Consider the following 24301-nt stretch of genomic DNA (forward strand, 5'->3'; position numbering starts at 1 on the left):
CAAGAGTAGATTCCAGCTAAACAAATTACTTTCTTTGCTTATACTTAAGAAGCAACTTCTCATCCATTGAAGTTTTACCATGAGATTACAACAATTCAGTCATATCTCCAGGCTCCACTTCTAATTCTAGTTCTCTATTTCCACCACATGTGCAGTTACTTCCTCCACTAAAGTTTTCAGCTCCTCAAAGTCAACCAAGAGAGCTGGAATCAACTTCTTCCAAACTTCTGTTCTTGTTGATATTTTTACCTCTTCCCACAAATCACAACTGTTCTTTATGGAATCCAGGATGGTGAATATTTTCTAGAAGGTTTCCAAATGACTTTGCCCAGATATATCAGAGGACTCCCTACCTATGGCAGATATAGCCTTTAGGAATGCAATGTTTAAAATAACACTTGAAAGTTGATATTTGTTCTTGATCCAAGGGCTAAAGAACAGATGTTGTGTTAGTAGGGTTGCAAACATTAATTTTGTTGGACATCTCTAGCAGTATTCTTGGATGACCAGGTGAGTTGTCACTGAACAGTAATATTTTGAAAGAAATTTTTTTTCATAGTAGGTATGAAGAGTGGACTTAAAATACTCAGTAAACCATGTTGTAAACAGATATGCCATCATCCAGGATTTGTTGTTCAATTTATAGAACACAGAGCAGATTTAAGATAACTCCTAAGGGCCCAAGGATTTTCAGAATAGTAAATGAACACTGACTTCAACTTAAAAGTCACTAGCTGCACAGCCCCTAATAAAGGAGTCAGCCTGCCCTTGAAAGCTTTGAAGCCAGGCACTAACTTCTCTCTAGCTATAAAAGTCCCAGATGCCATCTTCTTCCATTATAAGGTTGTTCTGTCTACATGGAAAATGTGTTGTTTAGTGCAGCCACCTCCATGAATCATCTTAGCTAGATTTTCTGGGTAAATTGCTGCAGCTTCTACAACAGCACTTGCTGCTTCACCTTGCTCTCTTATGTTATAGAGATGGTTTCTATTCTCAAACCTCATGAACCAACCTCTGCTAGCTTCCAACTTGTTTTCTGCCAACTTCCTCACCTCTCTCAGCCTTCATAGAATTAAGGAGAGTTAGGGCTTTGCTCTGGTGTAGGTTTTGGCTGAAGGGAATGTTGTGGCTGGTGTGATCTTCTATCGAGACCACTAGAATTTCCTCCTATCAGCAAGAAGGCAGTTTCACTTTCTTATCATTTGTGTGTTCCCTGGAGTGGCACTTTTAATTTCCTTCAAGACCTTTTCATTTGCATTCACAAACTGGCTAACTGCTGTACCCAATAGACCTAGCTTTCAGCCTATCTTGGCTTTCAATGACCCTTCTTTACTAAGCTTAATCATTTCTAGTTTTTGATTTAAAGTCAGAGATGTGCAATTCTTCCTTTCAATTGAACACTTAACGGCCATTGTAAGTGGGGCTCCTGGGGGGCTCAGGTGGTCAAGCACCCAACTCTTGATTTCAGCTCAGGTCATGATCTATAGGTTGTGAGATGGAGCGCCACATTGGGTTCTGTGCTAACACTGTGGAGCCTGCTTGGGATTCTCTCTCTCCGTCTCTCTCTGCCCCTCCCCTGCTTGTGCTGTCAAAATAAATAAATAAACATTAAAAAGAAAGGCCATTTTAGGGTTATTAACTGGCCTAATTTCACCATTGTGTCTCAGGGAATACAGAGGGCTGAGGAGAGGGAGAGGAACGGGGGAATGGCTGGTTAGTGGAGCAGTCAGAACGCACACATGTATCAATTAAGCTCACCGTCTTATATGGGCATGGTTTGTGGCACCCCAAAACAATTACAATAGTAACATGAAAGATCAACAATCACAGATCACTGTAACCGATAGAACAATAATGAAAAAAATTAAAAAAATAATGCTAGAATTACCAAAATGTGATAGAGATATGAAGTGAGCAAATGCTGCTGGAAAAACTGTGCTAATAGATGTGCTCAATGCTAGATTGCAACACACCTTCTATTTGTAAAACATGCATTATTTGCAAAGCACAATAAAGTGAGGCATGTGAATAGTATTCTACAACATGAATATACCAAAATTTGTTTAGCTACACCCCAACTTGATGGACACCTAGGCTGTTTATAGTTTGGGACTGTTATGAATAAAACTTCTATGAACATTCTTACACATTTTAATTATTGGCTTTGTAGATATTCCTCTGCATTTTTTAGGGGTTTCTCTAAGTATTAAAACATATATTCTTAACTTTCTATAGAGCGTATAGGATCATTTACTACTTACCTCATCCTGCCCTTTGTTAATACAGCTTTCATATGTATTACATCAACATGATAAACCTCACCAGACAATATTAAAATTTTTGTTTTAAAGTTCTATGTATTTTAATGAAATTAAGAGGAAAAATAATATATTTACTGACGTATTTTCTATTTCTAATGCTTCCTCCTCAAGATCTAAATTTCCGTATGGTTTTACTTCCCCTTTATTAGCATTTCGTGAAGATCTGCTTGTGATAAAGTCTGTTATTTTTGTTTTACCTAAAAATGTTTATTTCACCATTCTTGAAGGGATCTCACTAGATATGGAATTTTGGACTGGCTGCTGTTTTATTTCAGCACTTGAAAGATGATTCAATCTTTTCTGGCCTCCACTATTTCTGATGAGAAGTAGTGATCATGTGGATAGCTGTTCCCCTATTTGAATGTGTCATTCTATTCTGACTTTCCAAATCTTCTCTTTATTGTTGGTTCTGAGAAATGTATTGTGTAAGGTATGATACATTCGTATTTATCTGTTCATTGATTTATCTGTTCATTGATTCCCTCACAATCTCCATCCTGCTGTTAAACCCAACCAGTGGATTTTTAAACATTTCATATTATTTTATTTTTCCGTAATAGAATTTCCATTTGGCTCTTCATTATACTTTTTATGTCTCTGCCGAGACTTCTTGTATTTTCATTCTGTATGAGTACACTTTCCCCTCTGTCATTAAGCACAGTTATAATAGCTTTTTAAAGTCTTGTCTGATGATTGCAACAATGAGTCATTTTCAGATCTGTTCGTTGTTTGTCTTTTCGGAATGGTTAAGTGTGTTGGGGGAGTCTTCAAGACCATATCAACATTTGGAGATTAACTAGAACTCACAGGACTCATTACATAGTTGTACTCATAGCTAAGCTTTATTACAGTAATGTAACGTGTGTGTGTGTGTGTGTGTGTGTGTGTGTGTGTGTGTGTGTAAGAAGGCTCATTACAAGGATGTGGCAACCTATCTTAAAAGCTCATTGACCACATTTAACATCCGACATACCAAGTTTCAGTGAATATGGAGAGGGAGAATAAGTTTCTGAGGATATTTGGGAATAACCAGGTTGCCCCCAACAGTCACATCAGTACATAAGAGGATTAGAATGAAGAAGATGAAGAAGAGTGAGCGTTTAAGTTTTGTGTTTATAGAAGTAAATGTGGAGAACCAGAAACAGAGAACTTCAGACTTTAGATATAAGCTGGAAGGGGAAGTTAATAAAAGAGGAAAAGTACAGGGAAGAGATAATACTGACTCCCAATATCCCAATGGGGAAGTACCATTCCAACCTTGAAAACATGATTTTTACAGACATGACATAACATTTCAAACTTTATAGTTTTTGTAACAGATATATTTGGATTAAATTGATATATTGAATGTACAGCACTTGGGGGATGTGGGTAACAAGCAGAAAAACCCAGATTTTCTCCTACTATTATAATCTAAACCTGCTTTGTCAGATCTTTTTTCCTAACCCTGGATTTTATGCTAGGCATGCATTATGGTTTTTCTGGTCACATTAGGATATTTCCAAATATCTCATTTTTTAGTAATTTAAAAATCCAATATAATCTTAAAGTCACTTTAAATGTTTTCTATTAATTGTGCCATTGCTTCTGTCTGTCCTTTAATGTTTTGTCTTCCACTTGTTTCTGCCTTCTCTGATTTTAACTGAATATTTTATATGATTTCAGTTTCCTCTCTCCCTCTTAGCATATCAGACTTTTTTTTTTTATGACTTTTTCAAGTGGTTGCCCTAGAGTTTGCAATACACATTTACAACTTATCTAAGCCCACTTTCAAATAACACGACACCCTTCATGGCTAGTGAAAGTACAGAGTATTTTCAATTCTTCCCTCCTGTCCTTTATAACATTGCTGCCATTCATTTCATTTATCCACAAGCTCTAATTACAGAATAAAATTTGGATGTTATTATTTTGAACAGTGTTATCTACTAGATCAACTTAGAATAAGAAAAATAGATTTATTCTTTCTCTAAAACTCTTTGTTTCTTTATGTAGATCCAAGTTTCTGACCTATAACACTTTCGCCTCTTAGAAGAACTTCTTGTAACATTTCTTGCAGGTCATGTCCACTAGTGACAGTTTCCCTTTGTTTTTGTTTGTCTAAAAAAGTCTACTTTTCTTCTACCTTTTAAGAATAATTTCACTGGATATCAAATTCTAGGTTGGTGTGCTTTTTTTTTCTTTCAACACTTTAAATATTTCAGTTTCTGAAGATAAGTCCAACGCAATTCTTATCTCTGTCTCCTTAAGCAAGGTTATTTTTCCCCTGATTTCAGTATTTTCTTGTTCTTGATTTTCTGCTGTTTTAAACATACGCACAGGTGTAGATTTGTTAGTGTTTTTATAGTTTGCAGTTCTCTAAGCTTCCTGGATCTGTGGATTTGTGTCTGCATTAATTTTAGAAAATGTTCAGTCATTTTTTTTCTTTTTCCTCCTTTCTTTCTTTTTCTTCCAATATTCCCATTATGCCTATGTTACACATTTTGTCATTTCCCCACATTTTGGATATTCTGTTCTATTTTTTTTCATTCTTTTTTTTCTCTTTGTATTTCAGTTTTAGGACTTTCTATTGACATATCTTTAACCTACATTCTTTCTCTTACTGAGTCCAGTCTACTTATGAGCAAAAAAAAAAAAAAAAAAAAAAAAAAAAAAAAAAATATTTCATTTCTGTTTCCATTGTGTTTGTGTTTTGGTTTTCTAGCATTTCCTTGATTCTCCCTTAGTGTTTTCATCTGAGTGCCGTCTCCTACTGTTCCCTGCATGTCGTCCACTTTCCCCACTTCAAAGGCTGGAGTGGGATGGGGTTGAGTATTTTCAGTCCTCTAGACTGGTTAGGTAAAATAGTTTGCCTTAATGGTAGGGTTGATAAGGGAAACAGCTCTGGGCATATTTCAAAATGGTCACTTTTTCTCTCCCCTATCTTCACAGTAAGAACTTGACAGGGCTCCTGAAGGTAAAACTCACAAAAATGTGGGTGGCCTCCCTCCCCCAACAACAACAAGCGGTACCACTTCAAGTTTTTAACTTTCAAGCTAGTCCATGAGTTTAGATCCTCAAGGTAGCCCACAGTGAGCCTCCAGCAATTGTCAATCACAGTTTAGGTGTTCCAATTCATACTGACTCTCTCTAAACTGTGCTCTTTAAATGCCTGTCTCTCCAATTTGGTGGTCAGTTTTCCTGGTGACCTCCATTCTTTCATGGATCTAGAAAGAGCTGCTGAGTTTTGGTTTGCTCAGCTTTTTTCTTATTGTGAGGATGGAAGTGACTGACCTCCAGGCTCCAAACCATACATATTGAACTAGAAATGTGTAAGTCACTTTAGAGTATCTTGTTTCCCAGCTCAGGCCTGGCCGGCAAATAGGACTGGAAGGAAGAGGGTAAACCTGTTTTGTCTTGATTCCTCGACCTTTTACTTCTCTATGTCCCATACTCATTCTGTTACTTTCAAAGCCATTAGCATCAGCTTAAGCATGGGAAGAAAAAGCTATTTTAAACAGAGACCATGGTGCCCACTGTAACAAATGCCCAAGAGCTGATGCTTTCTGTCAGAAGGTACTTTTTGTACATTTTGGAGATTCACCCAAATTCAGGAACTCCAACACTGCCATTTCCAGATACACAGAATGAATGTTCCAGGCTGCATGTCAGAATTCCCATGCAGATCCTCTCCTGGTGGCTTACTTCATACAACATCATTCTGCTCCTTGGTTTGCTTTTCCTTTCTTTCATTCTACTGGAAATGCTTCTCTTCTTCAAAACAATTCTAACAGTGCTATGAGTTGAATTGTGTCCCCTCAAAAAAGATACAATGAAGTCCTAAGCCCAGTACCTCACAATGTGACATTATTTGGAAATAAGGTCATTAGAGACATAAGACACGTCATCAAGCTAAAATGAGTTCATTGGGGTGTACCCTAATTCAATATGACTAGTGTCCCCATACAATGGCAAAATATGGATGCAGAGACAATAAATAGGGAGAATGCCATGAGAAGACAGAGATTGGGATAATGCATCTACAAACCAAGGGACATCAAAGATTTCCAACAAACCACCAGATTCTAGAAGAGGGGCAAGGAACAAAATTTCCCTCCCAGCACTCAGAAAGAACCAACACTACCTATACTTTCATTTTAATTTCCAGAAATGTAAGGCAATAATTTTGTTGTTGTTTAAGCCACCTCCTTCAAGGTACTTTGTTATTGGTAGCCCTAGAAAACAAATACAGCAGCCATGTACCATTATGTCTATTAGCTGTCGGGAAAACTCAACAGTACTTATTTCTTTGTCATCACAGGCACCCTCAGTTAGTCTCCTTCCTTTAAATATTTCCAGGTAAGAGAGTTGCATAATCACCTTTCGGACTGCCATTTCCCAAACTCCAAGATTACTGGTCAAGTCTCGTGCCCCACTCTCCCACCTCAAAATTCTCTTACCACCCTCTTCCTCAGTGGCAGCATGGAGTGGCCAGGGGCCAGAACGTGCAGGATCTTATACTTTTGTGAAAACAACTTTGGATTCTCTTCTGTTCGAGTAGAGACGCTCTTAAAAGTTATGAACAGGGAAGTAACAAATTCTGATATATTTTATTTTATACTTATTTATTTTTTGAGAGAGTGCACACAAGCAGGAAGAAGGGGCAGAGGAAGAAAGAGAATTTCAAGCAGCTCCACCCCCCCCTCCGCCGCCGCCCCGAAATGGGGCTCAATCCCATACCCTGGGATAATGACCTGAGTTGAAATAAAATGTCAGATGTTCAACCAACCGAGTCATCCACGTGCCCCTACATGCATTTTAAAAGGATTCTATAGGGGCGCCTGGTTGCGTAAGTTGGTTAAGCGTCTGATTCTCGGCTTGGACTGTTTCCGCTCAGGTTGTGATCTCATGGTTTTGTGGATTCGAGCCTGGGGTTGGGCTCTACACTGGTAGTGTAGAGCCTGCTTGGGATTCTCTCTCTCCCTTCTATTTCTGCCCCTCCCCTCTCATGCTGTCTCTGTCTCTCTCAAAATAAATAAATAAACTTACAAAAAAAAAAAAAAAAAGACTCTATAGCTGCCAGATGGATACTAGATTGTAGGGAAGCAAAAATAGGAGCCTGTAGAACAATTAAGAGACAATTACACTCTCCAGTGATGAGTAGAATAATGCTGTAGAGGTGTTGAGAACTGATTAGATTTAGAGTGCCCTTTGAAAAGACAGCCAACATATTTTGCTGAGGAATTGGAAGTGGGATGTTGGAGAAAGAGAAATCAGAGGATAATATGGACAACTGTAAGAATCCAAGTGTCATTTACTGAGATGGAGAGATATGCAAGAGGAAGTTTTTGGAAGTAGAAAATATAGAGCTTGACGTGCATGTTAAATATCCTAGTAGTATGCTGAATAAGAAGTTGGACATGTGAGTATAGTAATCAGAGAAGTCAGAGCTAGATATGGGTATTTGGAAGCCATCAGCATAGTGAAGTTATGTAAAAGACAATGAAGGGAATGGATGAGATCACATGGGGAATGAGGACAGATAAAGAAGGGAGTAGGTCTGGAGCATAACATTTAGAAATCAGGAAGAATCTATCAAAGGAGAATCAAAAGCGCACCATGATTCCACAAAAGTTAAATCAAGAATGTGTTTCAAGTTTCAAAAAAAAAAAAAAAAAAAAAAAAAGGATGTAATTAACTGTGTCAAACACTGCTGAATGGTTAAGTTGTAGATTAAGAGTTGCCCCTTGGATATCTCCGGATTGTTTAAATGACCAGGTATCAATACACAAATTTTCCTTTCATTCTAACTTTAAACTACCTAAAGTCTCATATTCAAGTGTGCAGAATTAGAGATCTAGACTTTATGCCCAACATACGCATTCTGTACTTTGTGGGCCTTTTAAAGGATTTTCGTGGGCAATTTTTACTATCAGGAATTTTGCTAGGAAGCCTGCGTTTACAACCAAACTCCTCTTAGCCACGTGATTACAGGTTTCCACAACTGTTTCCAATCTATCCCACTAGTATTCAGGGGATAGGGAAAAGAGCAGGGTCGGGGTGCCTAACCTTAATGTCCTACTTTATAAATCATAACTTTGAAGTAAATTTACTTTTCCAAATCTAGACTTTCCCACCTCCTGTCTTTTCTGGAATTGAATGGACTGGGTAAAGCTGAATAAAACATGAGTGGGAGAGTGGGAAATTAGCTGCATGGACAGTCCCGCACATATTTTTAAATTTTCTCTTGGAGAACGAGACTTCAAGGTGGCCCCGTCTCTGAGGATACCTGGGAAGTGGGGTCTCTCGCTTCAGAAGAAGAGGTGAAGAAAAAGCGAGCCGGGCCAACGGGAAAAGAACAGTGAAACTCTTACCTCCCACAAGCCTCTCTCTCCCAGCCCACCTAGCGCCACAGGAACCAACCCAGCGACTGGGCTCCGCCCATTTCCGGATTGTCGCCGCCGCCGTCGCATGCGCAATGACGTTTCAGTCTTCTGCGGACCCCGGAAGTGCGGCTCGAACTTGGTCGGGGCGCGGATCCCGAGAGGGAAAGTCATAACAACCGCACGAGGGAGTTCCACTGGCGAGCTGGAAGGCCACGCCTCCTCCCGCCTCCCCCCGCAGCCCTGTAGCTGGGGGCAGAGCTCAGGTAGGACCTGCGTTTGCGGGGATGTGAGCTCCGGGGGCAGGCCCGGGCGGAAATTAGAGGAAGGGCTGGCCTGGTCGGTCTCGGGCGGGGATTGTTGGCCCTGTGGCCCTAGACTGCTCACGGCGCACGCCGTGTGCCCTGCGCGCAGGTGTCCCCTGTCCCGGGACCCCGCTGAAGAGCAGTTCCACCTGTTCTTTCCACTTATTAGGCGGGGCAGGACACGTGTGTTCCCTGGATGACTTTCGTTACAACTGAACATGTGGGGTTCGTTAAGCTCTGGAGACCACAGAGTAATGGGCCCTCGTACGCTTTCTTAGGAGGGATGGTATTGTCTGATTAAACATTTTTTTTTCCCTACAAAATTATAATTAACTGCCGAAGCTTTACTAGAAGTCATTCACTGCAAACAGAAGATTAAAATGCAGTTATAAAATTCGCTCACAACTGTAACATGCTTGAGCTCTGGTGGGACATTTGGCTGGAATGAATTTTTAAACTTTTGACTTTGAAATAAAGTTAGATATATAATGGAAGCAGTCTTCTCCCTCCCTCATCCAGAGATGTAACATATTCTTCTAATCTTCCAGAGTGTGTATTTGTTAGGCCAAGTAACTAGTTAAATTTTAGCGATATTTATTAACAGCTAGTGTTCTTGCATTTCTCTTTTCTTCCACCTCCTTTGAAAAGTTGCAGAGGGAAAATCCTGTCGTTTGCAGACTAGCAAGTGCCTCGTAATGTTTATCAAAATAGGTGCAATGTGATGTTTGTTATATGCAATACTTGGTATCTTTTTGTTTTAAAGCAGTGTTAGAGGTAAATTCTTTATCCCATATTGCAAGGGCAGATATACTGTATTCATTTATTTAGGGTGTTTAAAAACTGGCTCACAGAGCAAGCAAGCACTGTCTGAAGTGCCTCATGAAGGTGTTACTGTCAGTGTTGGTACCGGGCTTCTGATTTTTAAACTGGTGTTCCTCCCACTTAACCTGGGAAAGGCAGGGGTACTCTGGATGTCTTTGAGGCAGAGGCTGGTGGCTGTTGCAAGGCTGGTAGGTGGTAGAATAGTACCAAGACCAAGAAGGAAATATGATCAGTTACGCTGTGAACAGCCATCTATCCATTCATGTAATGAATATTTCTTGACCACCTTCAGTGTGTCAGGTGGTGTTCTAGGTCCTGAGAGTACAATAGTGAACAAAAAAGTCCTTGTGCACCTGGAATTTACATTATCGTAGATGGAGAAAAAACATGAGCAAATAAATGTATATCAAGTATTGATAAAAGCTGTGAAGAAAAAATAAAGCCCTTTATGAAGAGAGGGAATCACAGAGGATGCTATTTTGCCTAGTGTGGTCAAGATTAGCCTCTCTGATAAGGAAACGATTAGACATGAGAATGAAATGAGTGACCTCTGCACTCTGCAGGTATGTGGGGATGGGTTTCTTAGGATAATAAAGGTGGTGAGGCAAAGTATGTTTGTTGTCTCCTAGAATAGCAATGATGTAGGCATGAAGGCATTAGAGTTTAAATATCTCGAAAATGAGTATTTATTCAGTTGTTTGGTGTGTGCACGAGAGAACCTTCTTTATTGACAGACTGTTTTTTTTTTTCAACTTTCCCAGACCTCCTTGAGGAGTGTCTGAAATCTTTAGATGTTTAGAGAGGTTTCCATGCTCTCCTTCAGCACTAACAAAGTTAAAAGTCATTTATTTAGTTGATACATTACCTGTGCTGTTACAGAGTCGGATAAAATTTGCACAGTAGTGATGGATAACTAAGTAGCAAGTACTTCTCTGCCCTGTTGTGAACTTTACTTTTCATTCCTTTTTTTTTTTTTTTTTACTGTGGTAAAATATACATAACAAAATTGACCATTTTAACCATTTTTTAACTGTACATATTAGTGGTATTAAGCACATTCATACTGTTATGCAATCATCACTATCATCCATCTCCAGAACTTTTCATCTTCCACAACTGAAATTCAGTATCTTTTAAACATTGACTTTCTGTTCCCCCTCCCTTCAGCCTCTTGCAATCACCAGTCTACTTTCTGTCTCTGAATTTCCCGTCTCTATTTATGGTAACTCATATCAATGGAATCATACAATGTTAAGGTCAACTAATATTCCACTGTATGTGTATACCACATTTTTTTTTTATCCATTTGACTGTGGAAGCTTGTGTTGCTTTCACCTTTTGTCTATTGTGAATAAGGTTGCTCTGAATAGGAATGTGCAAATATCTGTTTGACTCTCTGCTTTCATGTGTTTTGCATATATACCCAGAAGTGGAATTGCTGGATCAAATGTCAGTTCCATGTTTGATTTTTTAGGAATTACCTTCCTGTTATCCATAGTATCTCCATTATTTTACATTCCCACCAGCAATGCAGGGATGTTCCAGTTTCTCCATATCCTTACCAATACTTTTCCACATCCTTGCCAAACATATTCTCTCTCTCTCTCTCTCTCTCTCTCTCTCTCTGTTTTTGATAATAGTCATCCTAATGGGTGTGAAGTAGTATCTTCTGTGGTTTTGATTTGCATTTCCCTAATGATTGCCTAATGATTCCCTAAAGAAGTTAAACGTCTTTTTATATACTTTAGGGCCCTATGTATATCTTCTTTGGAGTACTATTCACTTATTTTAAGATCTTATTTTACTAGAAATTTTTGGAGTTTTTGTTTGTTTTTGTTTTTTGGTGAATCTTTTAAGGGTTAAGAAGGCAGCCTTCATGTCTGCTGTTGATTTTTTTAACCCTAAAATACTATAATGGTAAAAGCTTCTATTATCTATAGACCAAGTATCTGCCGTAACTCCAAACTTAGAAATAAACGAGACCATAAAGCATCATTTGTAACAGTGAATGAACTTTTTGAATATTAGATTTCTGAAAACAGTTCAGAAAAGCCAAGGGTCATCCTGACCTGCTTTGATGTTTTTCTTCGTTTTTGTTTTTGTTTTCTTTTTAATCAGAAGGAAGGGAGTATATTGATTGACTGACTGTGCCTGTGAAGTAGATCTCTTTTTTCTGGAAACTGAGAAGGCCTGGAAACAGAAGAGATAAAGATGGTGCAACAGAGAAAAGAAGTATTGAATAGCAATATAGCAGTGGGATGTGAGTTGGTGGAGAGTGGCAGAGGACATCAGTAACAGTGATAGACAATAAGCAGTAAAACTGGCAGCAGAGGAGATAAGATCCAGCAAGGTGACAGTATATAGCTCTACAGATTGGAATGGGATTGAGGATAGGGTGAGAGAGAGCAAATCGCCAGGTACATCTCAGCGTGTGATTGGTGCTGAAGTCAGCCACTTGGCCTTCAGTAGTTGAGTAAGACCTACTGTGTATCTGGTAATGTGTGTATCAATCCATCTGGTTCAGTAGTCATGTTTCAAAGGTGTGCAGTGTATATAGTCCTACAGGAATAAACGAAGTTTTCTAGACCATGTATCACATTATTTCCATCCGTAATGAGGTTTAATTGAGTCATTTAATGAATAATTGTGTAAATTAACAGTGTTCAGCATTGGTAAAAAAAGGTTTTTTTTTAGATTATTTGTTTAAGAAAGAATTTTTTGGTCCACAATAGCTAATGGCCCATTAGTTCAAGGTAACACTTTTTCTTTTAAACTGTTGATTGTATTGTACACTGTCATTGTCTAGAAAATACTCTTGAGGTACTACCTTAAGCTATTTCAGTTATAAAGCTCATTTAAGCCAATTACTTTGCTTTAATTTAAAGTAGTGAATGAAAAATTGTACCACTATTTTGCTCATCACTCTGCCAAATTAAAATTGATTAATTTGGTACAGATGAGATGGCAGATGACTGACTTGCTCAAGGTTTCACAGCTAAGTTAAAGACAAGTTAGAGACAGCAGTACTGTGCTGCTTTCTGTGATACTGTGTTGGTGTCTCTGTTTCAGGGTAATAGTTCATTTTTGCAGTATAGATGATGTAAACAATTTTTGTTGTAGAGAAAAATACCACTAAATTGAAGCAAAGTATTTCTTGTATGTTCCCATTTCTTTTTTAAATATAAAAAAATATATATTTATTTTTGAAACAGAGAGACAGACCATGAGAGGGGGAGGGGCAGAGAGAGAGAGGGAGACACAGAATCCGAAGCAGGCTCCAGTCTCTGAGCTGTCAGCACAGAGCCTGATGCAGGGCTTGAACCCACGAACCATGAGACATGACCTGACCTGAAGTTGGACACACACTGAGCCACCCAGGCGTGTCTGTTTCCATTTCTGTATAGCAGATAGGATATTTATTTTACACATAGTCTAGATTGATAACATACTTAGGGTTGATTTGTTCAAAGGTTGGAGAGATGCTAATAAGACTAAGATTGTGTATTTGGGCCCTTGTAAGTTCCTTTAAGAGGTCATTACAGAAATGATCACAACTAATACCTAACAATTTAACTATTAACTGTTGTTGTGGGATGTAGCTGATATTCTTATCCCCTGCTCATCACATTGCCCTTATATGTGTTTTGGTATAAGGAAGCAGCAAGAATGATACAATATGTGGCTAAACATACTACCTCTCTTTAAAACAAACAAACAAACAAACAAACAAAAAAACTATTCAGAGTTAATATCTAAGTTACGGAAGGAGTGTGATTGATACCCTTTTCATCTGTAAGCATAGCTTGGTTCGTGTGCCTTGTTTACAATATTGAGTAGGCTAGAATTGTAACCAAGATTATAACTCAAGGTAAATTAATTGAAAAAAAAAAATGTTCATTTATTTATTTATTTATTTTGAGAGAGAGTGAGCATGGGAGGGGCAGAGAGAGAGGGAGACATAATCCCAAGCAGGCTCCTCAACTCTCAGTGCAGAGCCCAGTGCGGGACTCAAACCCCTGAAACATGGGATCATGATCTGAGCCAAAACCAGGAGTCAGATGCTTAACTCTTTCTCGCTCTCAAAAATAAACATTAAGAAAATGAAAAAAAAAAAAATGCTTTGGATTCCGTCTCCTTTCTCGCTCTCTGCCCCTCCCCGACTTGTGCTCTGTCTCACTCAAAAATAAACAAACATTATTAAAAAAAAAAAAAAGAGTCAGAGGCTTAACTGACTGAGCCATCCAGGCACCCCTGAAAAAAGTTTTAAAATTTGATTGATGGTGAGATAGTGACATACCCTCTTGATGTGAACTACCCATGCTTCATGGTATCATTTTTATGTATATTATGGAAATGATTCTAGTACTAACTCAAGCAGTTTGGAAATTAATTAATTTGGTTTAACATCCTCTAATATAGTTGAAATATTTATTTTAGGCTTGGTTTTAGAAATTACTTTTGGCCTGATTTCGCTTTCTGGGAAATTATTATTATTCTTCTAAGCAATCACTGGAGTGATTTTATTACTGATATTTCTGTTTTTGCCCTGGATATTGTTGAGCTATATGGGAGAATACTAGATAACGGTACCCTCCATAATACTGCGTCGGATAGAGTTTGGAAAATGGAGATCCCCAGGCTAAATGAACCTGTACAATTTCTAATGCTATAAAATTAGTTTTCAGCTAATTTAAGTAAAAATCCAGGTTTTTGGTTTCTCCTGAAAAATAGAAAGTTCCAGTCACACTGGGTCTTCATTCTTATAGCAACAGTGGGGCAAATTGCAACTCCCTTGAAATAAGCTATGTGTTTCCAGTTTGTTGCAGTCTTCACATTCATACATTGTAAGCTTATGACTTTTAGGGCCTCACCGCCTGTATTGACTGTTGACTTTTTGGTGCCTATAGACTTTTGAATTTTTGATTCTTGCATTATACAGACTTTAACATGGGTAATTGTCTTTGCCTTTTGGTGGCTATATTGCACCCTTTCATTTTTATTTTCCTTATGTCTACGGTGATTGGGTTGTAGACTCCCTTGCAAACTGATAGTTTATCCTGTAAATTAGATTTTTTAATCCCATTTTACCACAGTGATCTCCCTTAAGCTGCTGTTAAGGCAGTGGTCGGGTCTTTCCTGTAGGTTGTATTATGTCCTGAACTTAAACAGGATGGCTCTCGGTTTGGTTCTAGGATCCAACAAAAATTGGATTTACTGGAGACCAATTTGGACCTTTTTCTGCCAGCATCAAAGCATTTTTTATTCATCATTGTTCTTTTAGAATCTTGCCTACTTTTTTCTAGGTTACTAATATGATAAATCGGTTTGTGCTAATGTATTTGACAGGTAATTGCAATTAGAGTATTATTGTTTATAGGTAGTGTTTTATAATTTTGGAACAGTGTGAGTGATATAGTGGTGGAAATTTTATCTGCTTTAGGAATACTGCAAATTTTAAGAAACTAGGCATTTCAGTTTTACCATTGAAAACAAACTATTGAAAACAAGCTTATTTATTCTGAATATTTTCTTCGGTAAGAAACATGTATAATTAGTTTTATCCAAATAAGCATATGTTTGTGTTTTTAACTGTTCTGATTAAAAATGTAAGGTTTCTCTCTTTCTCAATGAAGAAAGACTTTCAGCCAGATCAACCATTAATTTTGAAAATATTGTTATGTAAGCTAATTTTCCACTTTTTTTTTTTTTTTTTTTTTTTTTTTTTTTTAAATACAGAGACAGTAAAAGAAAGCATTCTTGTTTTGGTAAATCTGAAGGAAGCTCCTTCCTTACGTAGAAAATAAATTATTACTGAATTGGAAAAACAGTAGGCAATTCATTGATGATGAGAATGAATGAATCTGGGAGGTTTAGTGGTGTTCATTTGGGATTTAACTATACATTGTCTAGTGCTATGTCACAAATTATCCCCAAATTTCACAGCTTAAAATGAAAACTGTTTATTATCTCACACAGTCTCTTACAGTCCAAAATTTAGGGTCAGCTTAGGGGTGGTTCCGATTTAGGATCTTTCATGAGTTTGTAGTTACAGTGCCAGCTGGCTTGCAGTCATCTGTAGTTTGGGTCTGGAAGATCTGCTTCCAAGCTCACTCATGTGGCTGTTGGCAGGAAGCTTCACTTCTGTACCACTTGAGCCTCTCCATAGGGCTGCTCACAGCATGACTTCTCTAGAGTGAGGGATCTGACAGAGTGAGAGAGCACCCAAGGTGGAAGCTACAACGCTATAATCTTCTCCTGTTGAGTATTGGTCTTACTGGTCAACTCTGGTACTTTGTGGGAGGAGACCACACGAAGATGTGAATAACAGTAGGGAGGAAATGGGCTACCATGGTCTGCCCTCCAGGCCCCAGTGGTTCATGTCCTTCCCACATGCAGAGTACACCCACAGCTTCCTAAGGCCTCCCATGTCTCATTCTGGTACTTTATCATCTCAAAGTGCAGAATTTCATCATCTCAATCATGTCCAGGCTTAGATGGGATTCCTTCGATTTCCTTAAGTACAGCTCTTTGAGTACGCTTTGCTCAGTCTGCCTCCCCTGCCTGCAATACCCAGTGTACAGTGGGGACAGGCATAGGATAACTGCTAAAAACAGTCTGGTTCTAAAATGCGAAAAGGGGAAGATGCAAAGGTGTCACTGGTTCATAGCAATTCTGAGATCCAGGTGGGCAAATATCGGAAGTTTCTTGATGAAGTCTCCAGCTTGGGAATAATTCTTTGAAATTGTCAGCCTTGCCTTCTATACTTTTAGTTTTACCTTTCTTTCTTCATGAAAGATACCAGATGTTTCCAAAGTGAGTAGTTTTCTTAGCTTGCTTCCTGCCAGTAGAGTTTTGGGGTCCAAAAGTCTCTCTTCATTTAAGATCTATTACATCTTTATATATTAAGCAAAAAAATATGTAAGTATTTTATAAATCTTGTCAATGTTATGTGAATTCTATTGGTATACATTCTTTTGTGCAAAAGTCACAACACACTTTTTTTGAGATAAATCTTTTTAGACTTTGGGTTTCTGGAAACAAGGCTGAGGGATAATGCCCTTAATCTTTGTAGAGCTTTATTGTTTGAGAGGATCAATAAAGCACATTCTAATGTCTTTAGAGGGTCTTATGGCTGACTGACTAGTAGTCTAAGGCAACACCTTTAATGTTTTTGAGGTTTTAATGAAAAATTTTTCAGATATACCCTCAGCCTCATTCCTGAACCATATTTTCCTGGAAATATCCTGGATTTTTTTCTTTACTCAGAAACATTTATTAATTTTAGTAACATTTGCCTAATTTTATTTTAACAGATTTTATTTTTTAGAACCGTTCTCGGTTCACAGCAAAATTCAGCAGAAAGTTAAGAGGTGGCGCATATACCTCCTGCCTCTGCCCTTGCACAGTTTCCCCAATGTTAACATCTCCCATCAGAGGGGTGTATTTGTTGCAACTGATTAACCTATGTTGACATATCATTATCATCCAAAATCCATAGCTTAAATTAGGGTTCAGTCCTGGTGTTTTGCATTCTGTGGGTTCAGGCAAATGTGTAAGGACATGTGTGCACTGTCATAGTATTGTGCAGAATAATTTCACTGCGCTAAAATAGTTTCACATTGGGGCACCTGCGTGGCTCATTTGGTTGGGTGTCCAGCTTTGGCTCAGGTCACGATCTCAGGGGTTCGTGAGTTCAAGGCCCACATCGGGTTCTGTGCTGACAGCTCAGAGCCTAGAGCCTGCTTTGAATTCTGTGTCTCCTTCTCTGTCTACCCCTTGCCCACTCACGCTCTCTCTCTCAAAAATAAATAAACTTAAAAACAAAATAGTTTCACTGCCTATTTATCCCCTCTTCCTCCTACCCCCTGCCCACCACTAAACTTTTGACTGTGTCTGTAGTTTTGCCTTTTCCAAAATGTCTTATAGTTGGAATCATGTAGTATGTAACCTTTTCAAATTGGCTTCTTCTACTTAGTAATATGCATTTAAAGTTCCTTGCTAATTTTTCATGGTTTGGTAGCTCTCTTTCTCTCTCTCTCTCTCTCTCTCTCTCTCTCTCTTTAGTGCTTAATAGTATTTCATTGTATAGATGTACCACAGTTGATTTATTCATTCACCTACTGAGGGACATTTTGGTTGTTTCTAAGTTTGGTAGTAATGAATAAAGCTGCTATAAACCATCTGTATGCAGGCTTTTGTGTGGACAGAAGTTTTACAGTTCATTTGGGTAAATACCAAGGAGTGTGATTCCTGGATTATATGGCGAGAGTATGTTTAATTTTGTAAGAATCTGCCAAATTAGCTTCCAACATGGCCGTACCATTTTGCATTCTCAGCAACAAAGAATGAGAGTTCCTGTTGCTCTCTACCCTTGCCAGCATGTGGTGTTGTTAGCATTTAGGATTTTGTTCATTCTAATAGGTATGTAGTAGTATCTCGTTGTTGTTTTAATTTGCAATTCTGTAATGACCTATGATGTGTAGCATCTTTTTCTAAGTTTACATGCCATCTGTATATCTTTGGTAAAGCATCTGTTCAGGGCTTTGGCCCAGTTTTCTTGTTAAATTTTCAGAGTTTTTTGTCTATTTTAGATGAGATACCTTTATCAGAAATGTCTTTTGCAAATATTTTCTCTCAGTTTGTGGCTTGGCTTTTCATCTCTTGACAGTATGTTTTGTAGGGGGAGTCTTGTCTCCTTTCTCTTTAACAGCCCTTTCCTTATTGTCTCTCTTACTTCGCAAGTTTTACTAGAAGCAGCAAAATGAACGAGGTGGCACATTCAACACTCTGGATTTCTCCTTAGCTAGATCAGACACTTTGTTAGTCATATTTTCTTCTGTCTGTATAACTCCATGGGCAGTGTTGCTGAAGTTTCTGCTACTACTTAGCAAGGAACCTCTTTCCTCAAATTTCCAGTTAACATTTACTTGGCTTTCTTGCAAGCCCTCGCTTATAGATTTAGGAAAAATCATGGGGCTTCTATAAACAGGTTCTTTAGGGTATTTTAGATTTTCTCTAACACTCCTCTCAGAGCCCTATGCCTGGTTTCAAGGCCACTCTCACATTTTAAGTTTTCAGTAGGGCCATACTGTATGTCCAGTTACCCAGATTTGTGTCTGTTGCTACCCTAAAAGAACCCTTTATGTCCTAGAGTTACAATCCTAGGGTTTCTTTAAGATAGATCATGTGGGTGATTGAATTACGGTGCCATTTGAATTTGCAAACTTGAAAGAAGGAGTGGGTCCCTATATGGGTACCTTTGGGCAGATTCTGATGAAGTAGGAACCTTGGATCTCTAAATTCCATTAAACCTTCTTTGCAGCCCTTCTCCTCCTTCCCAGAATGTCTGTCCCCGCTGCCCTAAAGACCCTGTAATATCCCCTGAAGTAGTTGCCTGCAACAGACTGCTGTTCCTCTTCTTATTCTGACCACATTTCATTGCTTCTAGACCTATGATCAGACTTGAGTCCACACAGGCCCCAGAGGGTAAGGCATACGATTTAAACCAGGAGGAAGTATGATATACCCCAAAAATAACTTGATAGTTTTTGTTCATTTGTATCTACAGAAATGAGGGGAGTATGTGTGGGAATGGATTCTAAGAGTGTGGAGTTAGGTTAAAGGAATATTGGACCAGGCATTAGTGGTGGTGGTGCTGCTAGATACTATGTCAGGGAAGCCTGCAAGGATTACAGAGACTCTCATGAGGATACACTCAACAGTTCACTTAGGAAATGAGAAATGAAGACTGTAGTGTTGGGGATAGGAAGAAGGAAACGATGATGTTCTTTGTTCCTCTGCTGTATCATGCATATTTTTTAGCACTTGCAATTTAATTATTTAATGTCCTCTGTCACTAGACCGAGCCATTCAATTATTAGGTCCACTTATTTTTATAACGGCATGAAAAACAGCAAACATTATATGCTGGGCATTATTGTAAGCACCTAACATACCTTAATTCTTTTGATCCCCACACCTATTCTTTAAATAAGTGCTAATATTAAATACATTTTTTAGATGTGGAAACAATGTTACTGTGTTGAGGATCCTTCAGAACCCTCAGGTTTGATGATTTGCTGGAAGAACTCTCAGAACTCAGAAAAGCTGTTATATCCGCGGTTTTATTTTATTGCAGTGGAAGGATACAGATTAAAATCAGTGAAGGGAAGAAGCATGTAGGGCATAAGTACAGGAGAGACAAGGCACTAGCTTTCACTTTTATTTCAGTACAGTCATATGGAAAGTGCTTAATCTCCCAATACCAGTGTGTGACATCAAGTGCAAAGTCTTACCAACCAGGAAAGCTCCCCTGTGACTTTGGAGTCCAGGGTGTGTGTGTGTGTGTGTTTGCGCGCGCGCGCACGTGTGTGCATGCACAACTGGGGGTGTCAGTCACCTAGGCAGGGAGTGCCCCCATCATTGACAAGTACTCAGTTTCCAGCCCCCACAGAGATCAAACTGATAGAGCTTGCTGCAGGACTCAGGTAGATAAAAGCATACACTCATCATAAATCTTACATGGTTAGTATAAACTGTATAACATGGCCCATGGCTTTGTGTGTGCAGAGACACTTTTATCACGCATGATATTCCAAGGCCTTATTGGTTACTTTCCAGAAGCTAGTCAAGGGCCAGCCCTTTCTTTATACACAGTTTAAACATCCTAAGCCTGCTATTAACATTTTACTGCACAACTGGAGGTTAAGTAACTTGCCCTTGGAAATACATAGAAAAGAGGGTAGAGGTAAAATGGAAACAGAAGCATTCCAGCTCTAGTATCAGTTGTTTTAGTCATATGCTCTACTACCTTTTGCATCATTTCTGTCAAATACAAATCTGATATGTTTGAGGCAGTTAATAAATTTGTATTAAGTAAATGAAAGAAAAATGGTAGGAAACTATAGTTCTGCTGATTTAATAAAGGTCACTGATCTTAGAGCTTTTATAATCTTTGTGAAATACCACATGTTGATATCTACTCCCAAGCCCTCTATATCTAGAGCAGTTATTAGATGCTTGCTGAAGATCAGCTTGTTTCTTTTTGCCCTCTTCATGTGTGTAAACATTGCTCAAATGCCTGGAGTAGTAAGATTAGAAATCTGATTATTTCCAATCTATTAATAAAGTCTATGACTGCTTGAAATTTCAGTATTTAGAGCTATTTTTTTGGTTTATAGTCTTATAAATTCCTTAATAGCACTTATAATTACACTCAAAGCTAAACACTTGTGATATTTGTTTTTGTAGTTGTGTGTACTTACTGATCTCTCTTGGAATAAACAATAAGGTTTGGCTGTTATGTAATAAAATAATCCCCTCTCAAGGAGTAGTTTATATATTTATCATAGTTTTTCTATGTACATGATACATCATTTTCCATAGAGTGAGTACTACCATAACATGAAAACATTTTGGAAAAAGAGAATAAATAATACCAATTACCATTTTGAACATTTAAAAATCTCCTCACTTTTATCTGTTGTAACCTTATTAAGATACAATTGAAGTACAATAAAATTTTCATGTTTAAAGTTTATAATTTGATGTGTTTTAGCACACATCCATGAAACTATCATCACACTCAAAATAGTGAATATTTCTATCACATGCAAATGTTTTCTCATGCCCTTTTTCAGTGGTCATTTGTATGTTTCTTTGGAGAGGTAGCTATTTAAATCTTTTGACTACTTTTCTTTTGAAATCAATTTAATTAATTTATTTTTTATGTTTTATTATTTAAAAAAATTTTTTAATGTTTATTTATTTTTGGGGGGAGGGGTGGAGGGGCAGAGAGAGAAGGAGACACAGAATTTGAAGCAGGCTCCAGGCTCTGAGCTGTTAGCACAGAGCGCAACGTGGAGCTCAAACTCATGAATAAGAGATCATGACCTGAGCCAAAGTTGGACCCTTAACCGACTGAACCATGCAGGTGCCCCTTAATTTATTTTTTAATTTCAGTATAGTTAACATACAGTGTTATAATGGCTTGGGTGTACAATATAGTGATTCAACAGTTCCATACATTACTTAGTGCTAATCAAGATAGGTGTACTCATTCCCCTTCACTTATTTCACCCCTCCCCCTCCCCCCACCTCCCCTCTGCTAACCATCAGTTTGTTCTGTACAGTTTAAGAGTATGTTTTTTTGGTCTGTCTCTTTAGCGTTCCTTTGTTCATTTATTTTGATTGTTAAAGTCCACATATGAGTGAAATCATATGGTATTTGCCTTTCTCTGACCGGCTTATTTCACTTAGTATTATGCTCTCTAGCTCCATGCATGTTGTTGGCAAATGGCGAGATTTCATTCTTTATTATAGCTGAATAATACTCTTGTGTGTATATATACCGCATCTTTTTTATCTGTTCATCTATCAGTGGTCACTTGGGCTGTTTCCATAATTTGTCTATTGTAAATAATGCTGCTATAAGCATAGGGGTGCATATATCTTTTTGAATTATTGTCTTTGTATTTTTTGAGTAAATACCCAGTAGTGCATTACTGGATCATAGGGTAGTTCTATTTTTAATTTTTTTGGGAACCTCCATACTGTTTTCCAGAGTGGTTGCAACAGTTTGCATTCCTACCAACAGTGCATGAGGGTTTCTTTCTCTCCACATCCTTGCCAACACTTGTTTTTTATGTTTTTGATTTTAGCTATTCTGACAGGTGTGACGTGATATCTCATTGTAGTTTTGATTCTCATTTCCTTGATGATGAGTGATGTTGAGCATCTTTTCATGTGTGCACTGGCCATTTGGATGTCTTTGGAGAACTGTCTCTTTTAAATTCAATAGTTTGGTTTTGGGGTATTTAATTGTAAAAATTCTTTATATATATTTTGAATACTAACCCTTTATAGGATATATTATTTGCAAGTATCTTCTCCCATTCAATAGCTTGTCTTTTCATTTTATTGATTGTTTCCTTTTTGTTGTGGGATCTTTTTATTTTGATGTATTCCCAATAGTTAATTTTTGCTTTTGTTTCCCTTGCCTCAGGAAACATTTCTAGAAAGATGTTGCTATAGCTGATTTTAGAGAAATTCCTACCTGTGCTCTCTTCTAGGATTTTTATGGTTTCAGGTCTCACATTTATGTCCTTAATCCATTTTGAGTTTATTTTTTGTGTATGATGTAGGAAAGTGGTCTGGTTGCATCCTTTTGCATGTAGCTGTGCAGTTTTCCCAGCACCATTTATTGAAGAGACTGTCTTTTTTCCCATTGCATGCTCCTGCCTCCTTTGTCTAATTTAATTGACCATATAGTTGTGGGTTTATATCTGGGCTTTCTGTTCTCTTCCATTGATATCTGTGTCTGTTTTTGTGCCAATACCATACTGTTTTGATTAGTACAGTTTTATAGTATAACTTGAAATCTGGTGTTGTGATACCTCTCATTTTGTTCTTTTTCAAGATGCTTTGGCTATTGTGGGTCTTTTGTGGTTTCATACACATTTTAGGATTTTTTGTTCTAGTTCTGTGAAAAATGCTGTTGGCATTTTGATTGGGATTGCATTAAATCTATAGATTGCTTTGGGTAGTATGGACATTTTAACAGTATTTATTCTTCCAGTCCATGAGCTTGGAATATCTTTTCCATATTTTTTTCCCTCTCCACCCCCATCTTTCCATATTTTTGTGTTGTGTTCAGTTTCTTTCATTAGTGTTTTATAGTTTTCAGAGTACAGGTTTTTCACCTCATTGGTTAAGTTTATCCCCAGGTATTTTATTCTTTTTGGTGAAGTTATAAATGGGGTTGTTTTCTTAATTTCTCTTTTCACTGCATCATTATTAGTGTATAGAAATGCAGTGGAATTCTGTACATTGATTTTGTTTCCTGTGACTTTATTGAATTCATTTATTCTAATAGTTTTTTGGTGAAATCTTTAGGGTTTTCTATATATAGTATCATGTCATCTGCAGATAGTGGAAGCTTACTTCTTCCTTGCCAGTTTGGATGCCTTTTATTCCTTTTTGCTGTCTAATTGCTGTGGCTCGATTCCAGTACTGTGTTGAATAAAAATGGTAAGAGTGGACATCCTTGTCTTGTTCCTGACCTTAGGGGAAAAGCTCTCAGTTTTATCCCCTTGAGTGTGATGTTTGCTGTGGGTTTTTCATATGTGGCCTTTATTATATTGAGGTCTGTTTTCTCTAAACCTACTTTGTTGAGGGTTTTTATCATGAATGGATATTGTATTTTGTCAAATGCTTTTTCTGCATCTGTTGAAATGAACATAAGGATTTTATCCTTTCTCTTTTTATATGATGTATCATGTTGATTGATTTGTGAATATTGAACCACCCTTACATTCCGGGAATAAATCCCACTTGATCATTGTGAATTTTTTTTTTTAATGTATTGTTTGATTTGGTTCACTAATATTTTGTTGAGGATTCTTACATCTATGTTCGTAGGGGATACTGGCCTGTAGTTCTTTTTTTGTAGTACCTTCATCTAGTTTTAGTATCACGGCAATACTGAACTTAT

General features: G+C 37.8%; 1 protein-coding gene across 9 annotated transcripts in view; it reads left to right on the forward strand.

The window, feature by feature from the left end:
- Positions 1-8773: 8773 nt before the first annotated feature.
- The window catches only part of ARB2A (ARB2 cotranscriptional regulator A), a 433966-nt gene continuing 418438 nt past the window's right edge, over positions 8774-24301 (forward strand). For 5 of the 9 annotated variants that reach the window (XM_086717888.1, XM_086717906.1, XM_086717908.1 and 2 more), the window contains exon 1: positions 8774-8949. The gene's annotated coding sequence lies outside the window, so the exon portion shown is untranslated. The remainder of the gene's footprint in view (positions 8950-24301) is intronic. The other 4 variants (XM_025923684.2, XM_086717913.1, XM_086717891.1 and 1 more) reach the window with 2 other exon arrangements.

This window comes from Puma concolor, chromosome A1, assembly GCF_028749965.1.
Source record: "Puma concolor isolate L17-30 chromosome A1, mPumCon1.1.hap2, whole genome shotgun sequence".
Lineage (NCBI taxonomy): Eukaryota > Metazoa > Chordata > Mammalia > Carnivora > Felidae > Puma > Puma concolor.